Source organism: Neophocaena asiaeorientalis, unplaced genomic scaffold, assembly GCF_003031525.2.
Source record: "Neophocaena asiaeorientalis asiaeorientalis breed wild unplaced genomic scaffold, Neophocaena_asiaeorientalis_V1.1 scaffold547, whole genome shotgun sequence".
Classification (NCBI taxonomy): Eukaryota; Metazoa; Chordata; class Mammalia; order Artiodactyla; family Phocoenidae; genus Neophocaena; species Neophocaena asiaeorientalis.
The window spans coordinates 2,364,611-2,379,999 of record NW_020185330.1 but is presented as its reverse complement, the minus strand read 5'-3'; the positions used below and the strand labels follow the sequence as shown (position 1 = coordinate 2,379,999).

At 43.3% G+C, this 15,389-nt stretch overlaps 1 pseudogene; it reads right to left on the bottom strand.

Moving 5' to 3' along the window:
- Positions 1–1,933: 1,933 nt before the first annotated feature.
- Positions 1,934–9,542, bottom strand: LOC112392882 (40S ribosomal protein S3a-like; annotated as a pseudogene).
- Between the last annotated feature and the right edge of the window lie 5,847 nt (positions 9,543–15,389).

Below are 15,389 nucleotides of genomic sequence, written 5' to 3'. Positions count from 1 at the left end.
CAGTGAACAACAAAGTTTTTACTGATACACTAGAATAAACCTATCATAAACATAAAAACTGAGCTATGTAATCAAATATTTCCATCGAAGTGTCACTACAGGGAAATTTATACCTAACAATTCTGAAGTATGCAATACAAAACTTAACGACTATGGCATTCAAAAGCTAAATTCACCCTAAAGAGGCAATTTAATACTCAGCTGAGAAAAGATTATGTTTCCCTATTCCTGGTATGATACAGCTTTCAGGCTCCAAACAAACATTGCTGATCTTATGAAAGGCCCCGTCTTTCTTATAATAAGAGGAGGAGTTAAGTTTTGCATAAGAGAAAATGCTGTATTTTAAAATAATAATATCAAGTTTTCTTGACTGTGATGCCTGTGTGAGAACCTTAACTCAGCTCTGTAGGATTTTTAGTAGCCTTGATTTAAAATCAGCTGGTACACACTAGTAGACCAGCTCCTCAAGGCCTGGCGCAGCTGCGGGAACCAGCAGCCAAGTAGCAAAGATTGTATTATTTCCAGGGGAGAGAAGATGTCATCACAATCAATAGGATTGCTTTTTACAGATAAGTTGGCTTCGCTTGGTTTGGGTTTTTTGTTTTTGTTTTTGTGTAGCCCTTGGTTAATTCTGTTGCCCCGGCACCTGCAGGCCAAAGGGTACAGGATCTTCCCTCTCTCCTCTTTGTCTCATTCCCCAAGCCTACGGGGGCAATAATGACCAAACTCTTGGAGTTTTCCCGTTGATTATAGAGAGGTGCATTGTATTCACAGTATATTCTTGCAGCCCTGCCCCCAGATGAAAGGAAGAGCATGAAAGCGCCAACAGAGCCAGGACTCTGCTTTTCCAGCTCTAACATGCCATCAAACACGGACGGGGCGCTCGACTGACAGAGGCATTCTGTTGTCCGTGTGCACCGAGTTCAGCTGGGAGCGGCGGAGCGGCTGAGATCAACAGGTGGCCTCGCTAATGGAACAGATTCACTCATTGTTTATGTGTTTAATGAATCATTGAGTTACCGATCAGCAGTGAGCAATGGAAGCTGTTCAAACAGAAGGGCAGCCCAGCCGTGAGGTGGAGCAGCCGCCGTGCTCCTTTGAAGCCCTGCTAGCCCCACGGGGAGTGCGGGAGGCTTGGGGGTTACTCCCTACGGTTCCCAGAGAAACTGGTGGCGAGAAGAGGGTGTTGTTTCTAATTGGATGATGAAAGTCAGCTCACGGGACAGACCAAAGGGCCAAATATAGAAGGGAAGGGAAGGAAAACATCTGAATCAAAGGTTGAGGTAAAACCGAGAGACAGGTGTTTGCGGTGAACCGTGCAATAACCCTCACCTTGGCTTTCGCTCCTCAGGAAGGAACCAAGTGGGGAAGGTCCGAAAGAAGTGAGAAAAAGCAAGGCTCAGGATTCGGAGGCCGATTGTCTTACAAAGGATTCATGGTACAGTGGCGACGCTCTGTCGTATCAAGAGGCAAAGCTGACCCTTCTTTGTGGGATTCCCATGTGTTGCACCAGGCCTTTCCTGTGAGCAGAATTTGACTGGATTCTATACCAGAATTGTTTATAAGGGGCTGTGATCTTTTTTCCCCCACAAATAAGACTTTGTATTTGTCACCATTAAAAGTCTGAATTTTAGGTAGAGAATGGACTTGAGGACACGGGGAGGGGGAAGGGCAAGCTGGGACAAAGTGAGAGAGAGGCATGGACTTATGTACACTACCAAATGTAAAATAGATAGCTAGTGGGAAGCAGCCACATAGCACAGGGAGATCAGGTCGGTGCTTCGTGACCACCTAGAGGGGTGGGATAGGGAGGGGGGGAGGGAGATGCAAGAGGGAGAAGATATGGGGATGTATGCATATGTACAGCTGATTCGCTTTGTTATACAGCAGAAACCAACACACCATTGTAAGCAGTTATACTCCAATAAAGATGTTAAAAAAAAAAGTCTGAATTTGGAGCAGATCTGTGGACTGGTGGCCCATCTCCATCAGCTCGCTCAACCTTATCGCCAATCTCATCCCTGGGAGCTTTTCCAGAACCATTGCCTTCACTATGAAGTGCCATGAGTTTCCCAATGTAAACTTGGGCTTCTTCAGCGCTTTTACTTTTCTAATGAACACATCATACAGCGGTGTTTCTAGATTGGCAAGCGTTTTCTATGTCTCTCCCAGGGCAATCTGGAATCAATTTATAGAGCCCTTCTTTCAAATCATTTGTCTGTACCTCTTGGGTCACGATTTCCATCATCTTTTTCTAGATTTGGGGGACCTATAGGTAGGTGCTGAGTGTAAGAGTTCTTCCAAATCTGGTTGTTTCTTTTTCTGTTTTTTTAATAAAACCAACACAACAGACAAAGCAAATGGCCATCAGTAGTCTTGACATCAACCTGAGCTTCAGTCATGGTCTGCCATTCTTTTGACCATGGAGCACATTTTTTCATGAGTAAGATCCATGCCATGGAAGTTGGTCAGACAGTTTTTGCCCTGAATATCCTCGGTAGTTAGCTTGGATTTTCTAAGTGCAACTTCATCCTTCTGTAGATCAACAAGGCTCACTTTAAAAATATGACACTTGAGGCCATCAGATACAATTTTGGTTCCTTGAGTCCTCCAGAGTATTGTTTCTTGTACTTCTGATATTGAACATAGCTGATGCTGAAACCTTGCATAATGATTAGTCAAATCCATTTCACCTGCCTTCACTAATCAAGGTCATTTTAAGACTTGAATGTCCTCCAAGCAACATGCAGCCCAAACAATAAGATGTTTGGGGGAGTTTTTTCTAGGAACTTGGAGCCTCAGCTGCAACTAGTTGAAGCTGAGCTAGTTAAAGACTGGATAGGACCGCCGTCCCTCCAACTGGGCATGTGCGAGTGTCCTCTTGCTGACCTTTTGATGGCAGAGGACTGAAAACTCCACCCCCAGATCGTGCTAAGTGCCTCCGCTTTTGAACTACAGAGGCCTGTACTTAGTTACACCTGCGCAGAGCCACGTCATCCTTCTGTAGATCAACAAGGCTCACTTTAAAAATATGACACTTGAGGCCATCAGATACAATTTTGGTTCCTTGAGTCCTCCAGAGTATTGTTTCTTGTACTTCTGATATTGAACATAGCTGATGCTGAAACCTTGCATAATGATTAGTCAAATCCATTTCACCTGCCTTCACTAATCAAGGTCATTTTAAGACTTGAATGTCCTCCAAGCAACATGCAGCCCAAACAATAAGATGTTTGGGGGAGTTTTTTCTAGGAACTTGGAGCCTCAGCTGCAACTAGTTGAAGCTGAGCTAGTTAAAGACTGGATAGGACCGCCGACCCTCCAACTGGGCATGTGCGAGTGTCCTCTTGCTGACCTTTTGATGGCAGAGGACTGAAAACTCCACCCCCAGATCGTGCTAAGTGCCTCCGCTTTTGAACTACAGAGGCCTGTACTTAGTTACACCTGCGCAGAGCCACGATTACCGCACCTTTTCCCCACGCCCCCCATATGCCCCATGCCTCAGACGCCCTGCTTCCATATTCGTTATCCCACAAACACGCCCAGCCCCTTGCCTATGGGGAGGCGGAATTGAGTCTTGTCTCCCATCTCCTCATTTGGTCCACCTTGCGAATAAGCCCTCTCTTTGCTGCAGGCCTGGGTGTCTCAGCATTTATGGCTTGCTGAGCGCCAGGCAAAACAAAGTTGGTTCAGTAACAAAGCTTTCTTACCAATCTTTCTTAGGAAAGGGACTAACAACTTTCTTCTTGGCCCCCTTTTAGCCATTTTGTGGGCTGTGGGGTTTTCTATCCCCCGAAGGTAAGAAACCTGTGAGAGAGATGGCAGAGTGTGGTCTGGTGAGGAGAGCACTGTGCTTTGGTTCAAGAAATGTGTTTCAACTCTGCCACTGTCCTTGGAGCACCACTGGCCACATACTCTCTATGGTAGAGACTGACAGGCTAGTCACCAAATCAGTATCCTTTCCTTCTGGACACACAAGCTAAACCCGGTTCCCAGTTTTCCTTACAGGCAGATGTGTCTATATGACAAGTACTGGCCAAGGAAATGTGAACCAGGCTCGGGCAATTGGCAATCAGGCCTGGATCATAATCCTTCTAGGTGACCCTCCACCTTCTCTTTCTCCTCACCTTCAGCTGTTGATATGTAGGGTTGGCTTTGAAGATTGCAGATCTCTTGAAGATCCCCTCAGCCCTCAGGGTGGCCAAGCAGGGCAGCGGGTGTGCCCAGCTTGGCACCTCAGCTATAAGCAATCTCCTCCGTTTACCTTAGTTCACTGTGCAAGCCTTAACTCTTCCTACCGTGTGCCTAAAAATCCCAAAGTAAGGAAGTGTTCCAATGGCCTCTGCAGTTCCTTCCAGGCCTATCATTTTGGATCTGAAGCTGTCCCCTCATTTATACTTTCATCCCTAGACAAAGACAAGAAGGACACTCTTCTGTCCGTTCAAGATCTCCTAGAGGAAGGAGTGGGACTCTTCTCCATTACCTTCTCCTTCAAGGATAGAGAGAAAAGGGGAGACTATAGAAGAGAGAGAAAACAAAAAGTCTGTCAGGGCCTACCAGTTAGTTAATGGAAAGGAAGCGTAAGGGGCGGTGGCATGAAATCTGGGGGACTCCAGGCCAGAGAATGAGGGCGTCATTTGCCATTGCACTCGCTGGCAGCAGATCTTGGGGTTATAAATCCTGAATGAATGAGGGGCTAGAGCCGTGACAACAAGCTTCTATTCCACTAGCGCATCTCTTGCTGTAGGTCTGTGCTTCAGCAAGCCAGCCTCAAATCCTTTTAGAATTGAAGATCTCAACTAGTCCCAAATAAATCTCCATTTATATTCCCTCTTCAATAAAGCCTTCTTCCCGACCCAGAGGAGGATGTGAAAGCCACTGCTCCTTTAGGCAAAGTCACTGCTATTTGAAAAACCAAGACATGTATATGCACATATGTCCTGTGTAAAGGTAACTTACAATGAGATTTTCTGATTCTGAATGTAGGTACAGTAGAATGATAACTCCTCTCAGACATAGAAGCAGCACCGTATGTCCCTGTAGTAGGAACACATCCCAGTCCTAGAATGGTGGGGTTGCATTTGGTGTGTGACGCTAAAGTCAAACTATGACACTAAAGTCAAACTAAGTCAAACTCACTATTGAAACAATGCATAACTGGTCTACAAAGATGTTGATAAGCCCCCCTCCCTTTTTTTACAAGGTGGGTGAAGGATAATTCCATACTTTCCATGTCTCTTTTTAAATCTTTGAAACATTTATATAGTGTTTGTTATGTAATAAGCATTATGCAACAAATATCGTTCTACATGTTTTTTACAGATATTAATTTGTTTAATTGCCTATGAGGAGGATACTATTATGACTCCCTTTTGTAGGTAAGAAAATGAGGAACGGAGATTAGATTATTTGCCCAAATTCACACAGCCAGTTAGTGACAGAGCTGGGATTCAGACCCATCTAGTCTAGAGCCACAGTCTATGTGCTCGGTAACTATGCCATACTGCCTGATTTTTGTTGTTGTTGTTTTGTTTTTCTGTTTTTGGCTGCATTGGGTCTTCGTTGTTGTGTGCAGGCTTTCTCTAGTTGTGGCGAGCGGGAGCTACTCTTCGTTGCGGTTCTCAGGCTTCTCATTGCGGTGACTTCTCTTGTTGCAGAGCATGGGCTCTAGGGCACACAGGCTTCAGTAGTTGTAGCACGTGGGCTCAGTAGTTGTGGCTCGTGGGCTCTAGAGCTCAGGCTCAGTAGTTGTGGCGCATGGGCTTAGTTGCTCCGTGGCATGTGGGATCTTCCCGGACCAGGGATCAAACCTGTGTCCCCTGCATTGGTAGGCGGATCCTTAACCACTGAGCCACCAGGGAAGTCCCCCGATTTTTTAAAAATAATTGACCAGCCCTTATCCATGTTTGTCTCATACCCACACATACTCCCCTGCCCTCCCCCCGTGCTCATCCAGGTTATACCCAAGCCTACCAAGAAGTCTGAAGTGTGATCCTGGCTATGAAAATTCTTCATGGCAAGCATGGCACCTGAACACAGGCTCTTGTTGAAAAAAATCGGTTTTTTCATATAAAATTTCATTCTTAATGAGAAATGAGAGTCAAATATTCAAACTATCCCTCTCTGTGGAAAATAGAAATCTACTCTACAATATTGACTTTGCCTCTGTGATTTTCTCGTTGTCGAATATGAGTCAAGAAGACAGTACAATTGTGGCATATTTTAAAGACGAGGTGTTTAAGTGTTCAACGATTCTCAGGAGTCCCACCTTTTTAGTATTCAGGAAGAGTTTAATGATAAGTGACAAAGACTGTGGGTCGAAGATCTTGTTTCCAGTTGTAGCATAACCAAGGTTGGCTGGTGGAGATGGAGTGACAAAATCTCATCTCTTCAGGCTCTGTTTGCTCTTTTTTTTTTCTTTTGCGGTACGCGGGCCTCTCCCTGTTGTGGCCTCTCCCGTTGCAGAGCACAGGCTCCGGACGCGCAGGCTCAGCGGCCATGGCTCACGGGCCCAGCCCCTCCGCGGCATGTGGGATCTTCCCGGACCGGGGCACGAACCCGTGTCCCCTGCATCGGCAGGCGGACTCTCAACCACTGTGCCACCAGGGAAGCCCTGTTTGCTCATTTTTGAAGTAAGAAGGGCAAACTAGATGCATGCTAGGGTCTAATCCAATTCTAGGACCATTCTGGATTCACTCTTCCCCTGGCCCACAAGATCCCTCATGATCTGGCTCCTGACAAACTTTCCAACCTCACGTATCCCAACCTCACTCAGCTCCAGCCACACGGGTCTCTCTTCTGTTTGTTCCAAAACACTAAGCTCCTTCCCAGCTCAGGGCCTTTCCACTAGCAGTTCCCTCTGCAGGGAAGCCCTTTCCCTGCATCATCACCCGGTTAGCTCTTTTTTGTCATTCAAGTCACTGATTAACATCTTTAGTTAGTCTGTCCCCAACATCTCAAGCTAAGTTATTCCCATACCCCGGCACTAACTCTCCATCAATCACCCTGATTTGCTATCACCTATCACCATCTGATATTTTCTTGTCTGTTTATTTGCTTATTTGTTCATAGTCTGTCTCCTCTCACTCGGTATAAAACCCCATGAGAGTGAGACCTTGTCTTATTGTCTCATCTCCAGTGCCTACATAAAAGCATAGCAGCCGCTGAGCTCAGCACATCTAGTGCTGACCATAGGGACGAAAACAGTGCCTTGGATCTAGACACAGTAGGATTCCTTTCTGAGAACCACATCATGGAGTAAAGAGCTCGATTAATGCTGCATTTCCCCTTTTTTTTACCCAATTTAGTGGTTTCAGAGTAAACATCAGGGTGACTATGCACAGACCCCCATCACAAGAGGTAGGCTTGTACATCCTTTCTCTCCTGCTGACCTACTTCTCAATGACAAACCATGAATCTTCAGTGACAGCTTCTCCATGTATATTGCCTGTCTAACAAGCAGAAAATAGCATATCCACCTAAGGAGACCAGCCCCTTGGTGCTGTGGACAGCTGTATAGTTCTGGTTCTGCAGATTTCTGGGCTTCAGGGTCTGAGTGAGGGAGGTTCAAGTCTAGTGGTCAGAGGACCTAGAGAGTCTGGATGTGGAGCTCTACCCGGTGTTCTGTGATGGCAAGAAAGGTTTCGGGGGTCCTGATACATCAGTTAACTGAACATTAACTGAAGATCATTCCATGCTGGTTGCTGTCCTGATGCAAGGGCATTCCTTCTCTCCTAATGGAAGAACAGGGTACCAAACAAGACCACAGTAAACATCTTTCTTGGGTGTCTGACCAGACAGAGAAAGCCTCTGGGGCTTAAGGGAGCTTTGTGGAGTTTCTGGGAGGGACAGCTACAGAAGCTGCTCTTCCTAGCTCAAAAGGGAGAAGTGATGCTCAACTCACAGCTGAAGGCAGGGCCTCCACCCAGGTTAATCACCTGGGATTAGAGTAGAATTAAGAGGAATAATGGGTGAAGTGGCAGGACAATGTCAGAGTGTCACCCTCTGGATTTCAGCAGTGGAAGCTCCCCGATCCTGCCCCACGTCAGGAATCATCTCAACACATCCACGACCCAGGGATAGAGATCGTGTTATTGTTTTTAATGGTTAATTGACTTTGACTTTTCCTTCTCCCCTCCAACCAGTTTCAGAACTTCCAGATCTGTCAAGAGACAACTTCACACTCTCTCAGATTCCTCCACTCACCCCTCAGGACCTCCTAGATCAAATATGACTTATAATGACAACTCAAGACTGGTGATCTTCTGTCCTATCATAAAAAGATTACAGGGTCAAACATTTCAGCACTTCCTTGCCCCAGTATTTGGTCCAAAAAGTCCTTCCTTAAGCATTACTAACATATCTTTTGCTGCAGTGTCAGCTCATTTCTTCTTTATAATCTACTGTGGAGAAGCCAAATGAGTATCTCTATTATTTATGATACTTGAAAACCGTGAAATCAACCCTTACCATTCTCTCTCTCTCCACTAAATTCCATAAGAAGCCATGCTCCCACCACTCTAATCTATCTGGTAATACTTTTCTGGACTTTAATTCTTTGCATCTTTTAAAATTGTGGAAGTCAGAACTGCATACTGCTCTCATAAGGTCCTTTGGCAAGTCTTGGGGCAATCAGACTTTTCTTTCCAATTTGTGAAGTCAAATTCCTGTCACTTTAGATCTGGAAATGAACTGCTGACTCACATTCAACATGCATGGATCTCAGCTCTCTTCTTCTCATATGTACTCCCCCACTTCTTACCTTAACCGCATTGACTGCATCTATTTTTTGTTCCTGGGTGTACTGGTCTTGTCCCAATCTTATCCTCTTTCAGATAGCTGGCTTCCTAAGTTTTCCAAGTTTACTTACGTCTATCGTTCCTTCATTGGAGGTTTCAGAAAACTCAGCCAGCTGAGAAGATATATCTGCACGTCATCCGAGAAAAATAGGGGAAATCCTGAACCCAAGAAGGTACGGCAATGATGTCCGCACCCGATATTAGATCCATCTGGGCCTCACTTCCCGAATGGTTTTCTGAAATCCATTCTCAGCTTCCTTTGTTCCCCTGACTTATTCTCACCCTCACACAAACTACCATGTTGTTCTACGTGTCTAGATACTTTGTTGCCTCTTTCTGTCATACGTACTTGTCCGATTCTTTTCTCAACATTATCAACTGCATTCGATTTCTGTTCTAGGTATAATGCTCTCACCCCAACTTTATTCTCGCTCAGGTAATTGACTTCCCACATGAACACAGTTTACTTATATTTTTCTTCCCCTTTCCTCAGAGGTTTTGGCAGACTCAGCCGGTAAAGACTGCCTGGGAGAATATCGGTTTGCAGTTGCTGTTGCATCATGGTGATTACAGAACTTCCTCTCACACTCAAAAATGTCTTAGTTTGGATGGTAAATTATACGGTCACTCTACAGACAGGGCAGACTGACTCTCAGCTGTCCTTTCAGACCAACTCTGAGCCACACCACATACCTGAGGGTACCTTAGCTTCTTCCAGAACTTCACTTCGAGGCTACACATCATCCTCCCTCCAGGACTCGTTTTGGTGGTCTTAGAAAATAAGTATTTGGGCCCTGTCAGGGCACTGTGGCACTGCCTAGGATTTTTTTTTTTTTGCGGTATGCGGGCCTCTCACTGTTGTGGCCTCTCCGGTTGCGAAGCACTGGCTCTGGACGCGCAGGCTCAGCGGCCATGGCTCACGGGCCCAGCCGCTCCGCGGCATGTGGGATCTTCCCGGACTGGGGCACGAACCCGCGTTCCCCGCATCGGCAGGCGGACGCTCAACCACTGCGCCACCAGGGAAGCCCACGGCCTAGGATTTTAGGCCGATCTCTCTAGCTGTTAGAGCCATGAGGGTTAGATGATGGTTGCTCTATGTATACATCAGGAAGATGCAATGTAGTGTACCAATTAAAAACTGGAACTTTGGAGCCGAACTGCTTAAGTTCAAACCCTGGCTCTGTCACTTTCACCTATATTTAATTGGAGTATATGAACCCATATACATGTTCTTTATCAAGAGGTGCTCTGAAACAGAGTATATATGCACAGACCCAGCACTTAGTAAGTTGCGTCTGTCATCCAACGGTTGTGGATTTCCCATGCCACAAGATCTAAATGTATGGGTGTGTCACAGGGGACTCAGCTTTAAGCCAGCTCGCTCGTTCCACTCTAATTCATGGGATGGTAAGCTTGGCAAAATCTCTCTGGTGCTAGAACTTTCCCTCCACGAGACAGACCCAACAACTCTTCCGCTCTAGATGCTCTGTAAAGGTTGAATTATGTCATTCACTTACTCATTCACAAAAAGGGCTGTAGGGGATCTAAAGAAAGTAATGTCCATGCCTAACCTCAAGGAGTTTATTATTGATCTGGGGATAGTAGAAGTATGCATACAAAAATTAAATGACAGGCAAGACACTGGACCTAGAAATGTTACAAAGAAATAGTATAACGATTAAGTGTTAAATGAATGGGGCCTCTCATAAGATCTACAGGAGTTGAGAAAAAAGACAGATCACCTAGGAAAAAAGACACCAAGGGAATCAAGACCTAGAATACGAGGGAAGTAATGGATTTGGGACAGAAAAAGATAAATGTTAAATATGCACTAAACTTCAGGATTCAGGCTCAATCTTGTATTTGGCATCAGTTTCAGCCTCAGGTTCTAGAAGACCAAGTAGCTGAATGTCTACTTCAATATTATTTTTTACTCCTGGAACTTGTAAATGATCAGTGACCCTGTGATTGTGTTTTACAATCTTATCCAATGAGCATAACAGCACTAGTAAGATGACCAAAACGTGACATTTGGATTACTTTTTTTTTGCGGTACACGGGCCTCTCACTGTTGTGGCCTCTCCCATTGCGGAGCACAGGCTCCGGACGCGCAAGCTCAGCGGCTATGGCTCACGGGCCCAGCCGCTCCGCGGCATGTGGGATCCTCCCGGACAGGGGCACGAACCCGTGTCCCCTGCATTGGCAGGCGGACTCTCAACCACTGCGCCACCAGGGAAGCCCTGGATTACTTTTTTTAATAGAGGTGCCAACTTTTTAATTTGCTAAGTATGTTGGAAAGGACAACACTATCATTTCATAAAATTCATTTCATATTTTGACACCAAAAGCAGATTAGACATAATTAGACAATTTTAATATCTCAATATTAACTTTCAAGTGTGGATCAATGTGCTAAATATCATTAGAGTAAAAAAAATTACTTTATTTGCTTTATCTGCTAATATAATATCTCTCAATTAAAATATGAAATATATTTATCATTGTAAAAGTAAAATGCCTTACTAATTATTCATAATTATAATAGCTAGTAATTTGTATAAAAATTAATAACTTTCTAATAGGTAACTATAATAGAGTTTGACTACTAACACAAATATTAAGAGAAAGTGCATTTCCTAGATAACTTAGGAAGAATGTTATATTTTTTTCAAATGTACACAGGTTTATAAAAATTTAAATAATAATACAAGACAGAATAATGATGATTAGGTTTATTGTAATTATAACCTTTATATAATTGTTTGCTATACTACTGAAAAAACTTTTCCTTAAATTATATTCTGCTCTTCACAAAAAGTTAATGTTATTAAATATGCTTCCTTTGTATCTCATATAGCAGATATTTAGATGAGCAGAAACTACCAGAAATCTTATTTTTTAAGGTTGGCAGCATTTAGCATTAATGATGAATTGAACTAGGTTTCTGCTTTACCTGGTTTCTGAAGGATTTCTGGATCTCAGACAATGATCATCGGAGGGAATCTTACTGAAGAAATATTTATAGCATGGAAAAATCAGGAAGGAAAACTGTCATATAATTGTCATTGGCAGTGGAACAAAAATGAAGATGCCATGAATGATTTAGAAAATACAAACATGTCTGGTTCACACCATTCATATGTGTGGTCAGAAAATAATTCTAGGACAGAATAATATAACAGAATAAGCAGGGATCAGCAAAAAGATGGTGTATCACTCTGATCAGTCTTTTCTACCCAGACAGGAACTCCTTGATGCTTAAAAGATTTGAGAATTGCCAGGTACTTATGCATGGTATACAAACAAGATGGAATAGCAGCTAATACACGTACAAAAAAAAAAAAGTCCACTTGGCAAAGGATGTCTTAACCTTTTCCTGACAGCAGTGCCAACACAACAGGATTTACTGCCACCACAGTACCTACGGGATGGAGTCTGTGTGCTGAGACCTGCTGAAGAAGTAGCAACCACGGAGTTCCCTAGAGAGGACAACAGCTCCTGCACGGTACCTTCTCGAAAGATCCCCCAATAATGCCATGCCAGGTGTGCCTAAAATGAGAACAAGAATGCAAAAGGAAATTCTGAAATGGTTTTGTTATCTGGAGATCTACTTACTTTGTCCCACTGACACACTTCCACATTCAGATTTTAAGGACAGTTTTTTCTCAAGTGGTTAAGGGAAACAACAAGAACATGCAAAATATTAGAAATAATTTAAATGAAAGTGAAAGTCTTAAATTAGCTTTTGGAAATAGAAAATAACTTCTTCAAGTTATTTGAAAACACTTCTTCAAGTGTTTTTTTCATCCAATAATCGTTTATTGAGTACCTATGCAGCGCTGAATCTGGAACCATACTGCTTGGGTTCAAATTCCAGCTGGGTCGCTTGCTGGCTATACAACCTTGGATTAGTTATTTAAATGTCTCTAAGTTTTCTCGTCTATAAAATGGAATTAATCATTATATCTACTTCATAAATGGGATTAATCATAATACCCACTGGGTTTTTTGCTTTTTAAATTTTATTATTTAAAGAACAAAATAAAAGAGAATATACACATCCACCAAAGTGAAGTTCTCCATTAAACAGAAGAGAAATCAGACACTTTGTAATAAACGCCATCCAACTATAAACAATATTAGATCAGTAAAACAACAATAGCAATTTGTGCTTTATTTCAATAGGTACTTCATTATCTGCAGGACAGTGTAACCCACTTTAGATTCAGTGAGTTAAATTCTGTAAAGCACTGGGAATAATACCTAGCAGGTTACACACAGGATGTAGTGTTTGTTAAAATAAGATGTACCCGGCATAACCATGCCTGTTACACATGCACAAAGCAACTTTTGTGAGGTTATTTCAATGGTGATTGTCATCACCATCAACCAAATCTTCAAGTCCTGGAGTTGGAGAGGACATAATTCATTATTCCAAGTCAATTCGTTTTAGAGAAAGGAAAGCTTGATAATTCGGTGGCAATGCTGCTATCAGCCATATCCCATATTGGCAGAATTAGCCAGAAAGTGTCTGGCTTCTTCAACCTCAGTTGAAATAAATGAATGGTGAGTACGTGTTGATTGAATTAAATTAGACTAAATAGAAGAGGAATCAATGAAGAAGACAGAACCATGAGGTGCCACGGATGCTAATGGAAGAAAAAACACAGAGAAGGGGGCACGTGACAAGGTCATGCACTTCAGGAAAGTTATCAAGGACACATTTCTCTTGGGAAATATGAAAGCAAGGGGAAGGAAACATGGAGGATGATACCTGGAGAGGTTAGCGGGGTTAAAGAAAAAAGTTTTTACTCTATGGGAAACACACGTGATTACAAGGAGGCACTAGAGAAGGCGAGATTGAAAATGTATAGTAAGTAGAGAGTCTAACTGGTGAAGGAGAATTCAGAGGAAGATAAAGGGGGATGAGATTAACAACACTGGCAGAGCAACTGTGAGGTGGAAAAAAGTGAATGTGAGGGAGCGCAGGTCAGATGTCCTAGATTTTCGTGGTAAAGAAATAGGAATGAGGGTATAGAAGTTTCTTTGGAGACTCAGGAAAATGGAAAAATTTAGAAATGCTACTATGGGGGATATGATGTGGCATTAACTAGACATGAATAAAAGGATATCCAATTAACCCTGGACACCCGACTGAGAGGCAACAGCAGGGATTTGTGGGGAATCCAAGCACAACCTCCAGTAATGACCCGCCTTCTGGAATGGTTAAAGTTAGGGCATATGGAGATCACAGGCTTGGAAGAGCCAAGTCTGTAGAGGAGAGATTTTCACATGAAAGGATTTGTCCAGCCAACCCAGGCTGGAAACGAGGAAGTAAAGACAGAGGTGGGGAACAGGTGCAGATGGCGGAATTCCAGGGTGTAGTGAGGACATAGTGACGTGTTGGCTTGGTGGGCACAAGGGGGAAAGACAGGGCATTATTATCAGATGGGTATCTGGGGAGTGTGAGATCCTGGAGGTGGCAAAGAAAAAAGGGCCAAGGTTCAAGTCTTGAAAAAAATGTGCACAGGGGCAGAAAGAAGAGAAGCTAGAAGATAAGAGAGAATCATCAGAGAGGCAGCAAAACAAAAGAAGGTCATTTTACAGAGATCAAAGAGAGAGAGAATTGCAAGGAAAAGAGTTTACACAGCATATTTTTACGTAATAATCTTAACAAATATGCACTGTCATAGAATAATGATTATTGAATGGTAGTTACAAGCCAAGCACAGTGCTAACGGTTTTAAAGGCATCGCCCCAGCAAAGTGTTCCAACACTCCAATGAGGCAAGTGCTCTTATCATTGATGCTTTGCAGCTGAAGAGGATGAGCCATAGCTGTGTGAATAACTTATCCAAGGTCACACAGCATGAGCTCCTAACCTCGACCCTGAACCTCTTTTACCTTAATAACAACATTATGTCTGAAGCAGTTTCTATATTATTACCATCATTTTGCAAATGCTGTATCAAGCCCATGCATTATCTTCATTACCTTTCAGGCAAGTAACGGAGAATTCCAGGACTGAGACCAAGAAATGATTGTTGGATTTGTGCACTGGGAGCTGGTTAGACCTGATGACAGAGCAGAGAGGGGGGATGTACAGAGCACGTTACTGGGAGACAAGGACTGAGCGGGGGTGAGGTGAGAGGGGTGAAAGAAGCACATAGCGTAGTTAGGATCATGGGGATTGGAGTTTGACACAAATGAGTTCAAATACAGCCTGAGTCACTCAGTTGCGTGATCTTGGACAAGTCTTTCCACGTTAACTAAGTTTCCTTTGCTTTAGGTGTACAATGATCGTACTTCATAGGGTAGTTCTGAGAATCAATCAACGCAATTCCTATACGTATTTTTGCTGTTCTGGGCTCACAATACCCATTCGAAAATGTTTTTATTATGCATATTGCATATACACTATGGTTCACTGTACTGTAATCTCTTGATTTTCTTTTTAAGATTCTCTTCCACTTAGGTATTCATAATATAGCCATGTTTTGATGATTCTCTTACTACCTCTCTGCTCTCTGGTTTCTTGAATGAAGGTAGCACATATTACATTTCTGAGAACTTTTGAATATATGTGTTTTTT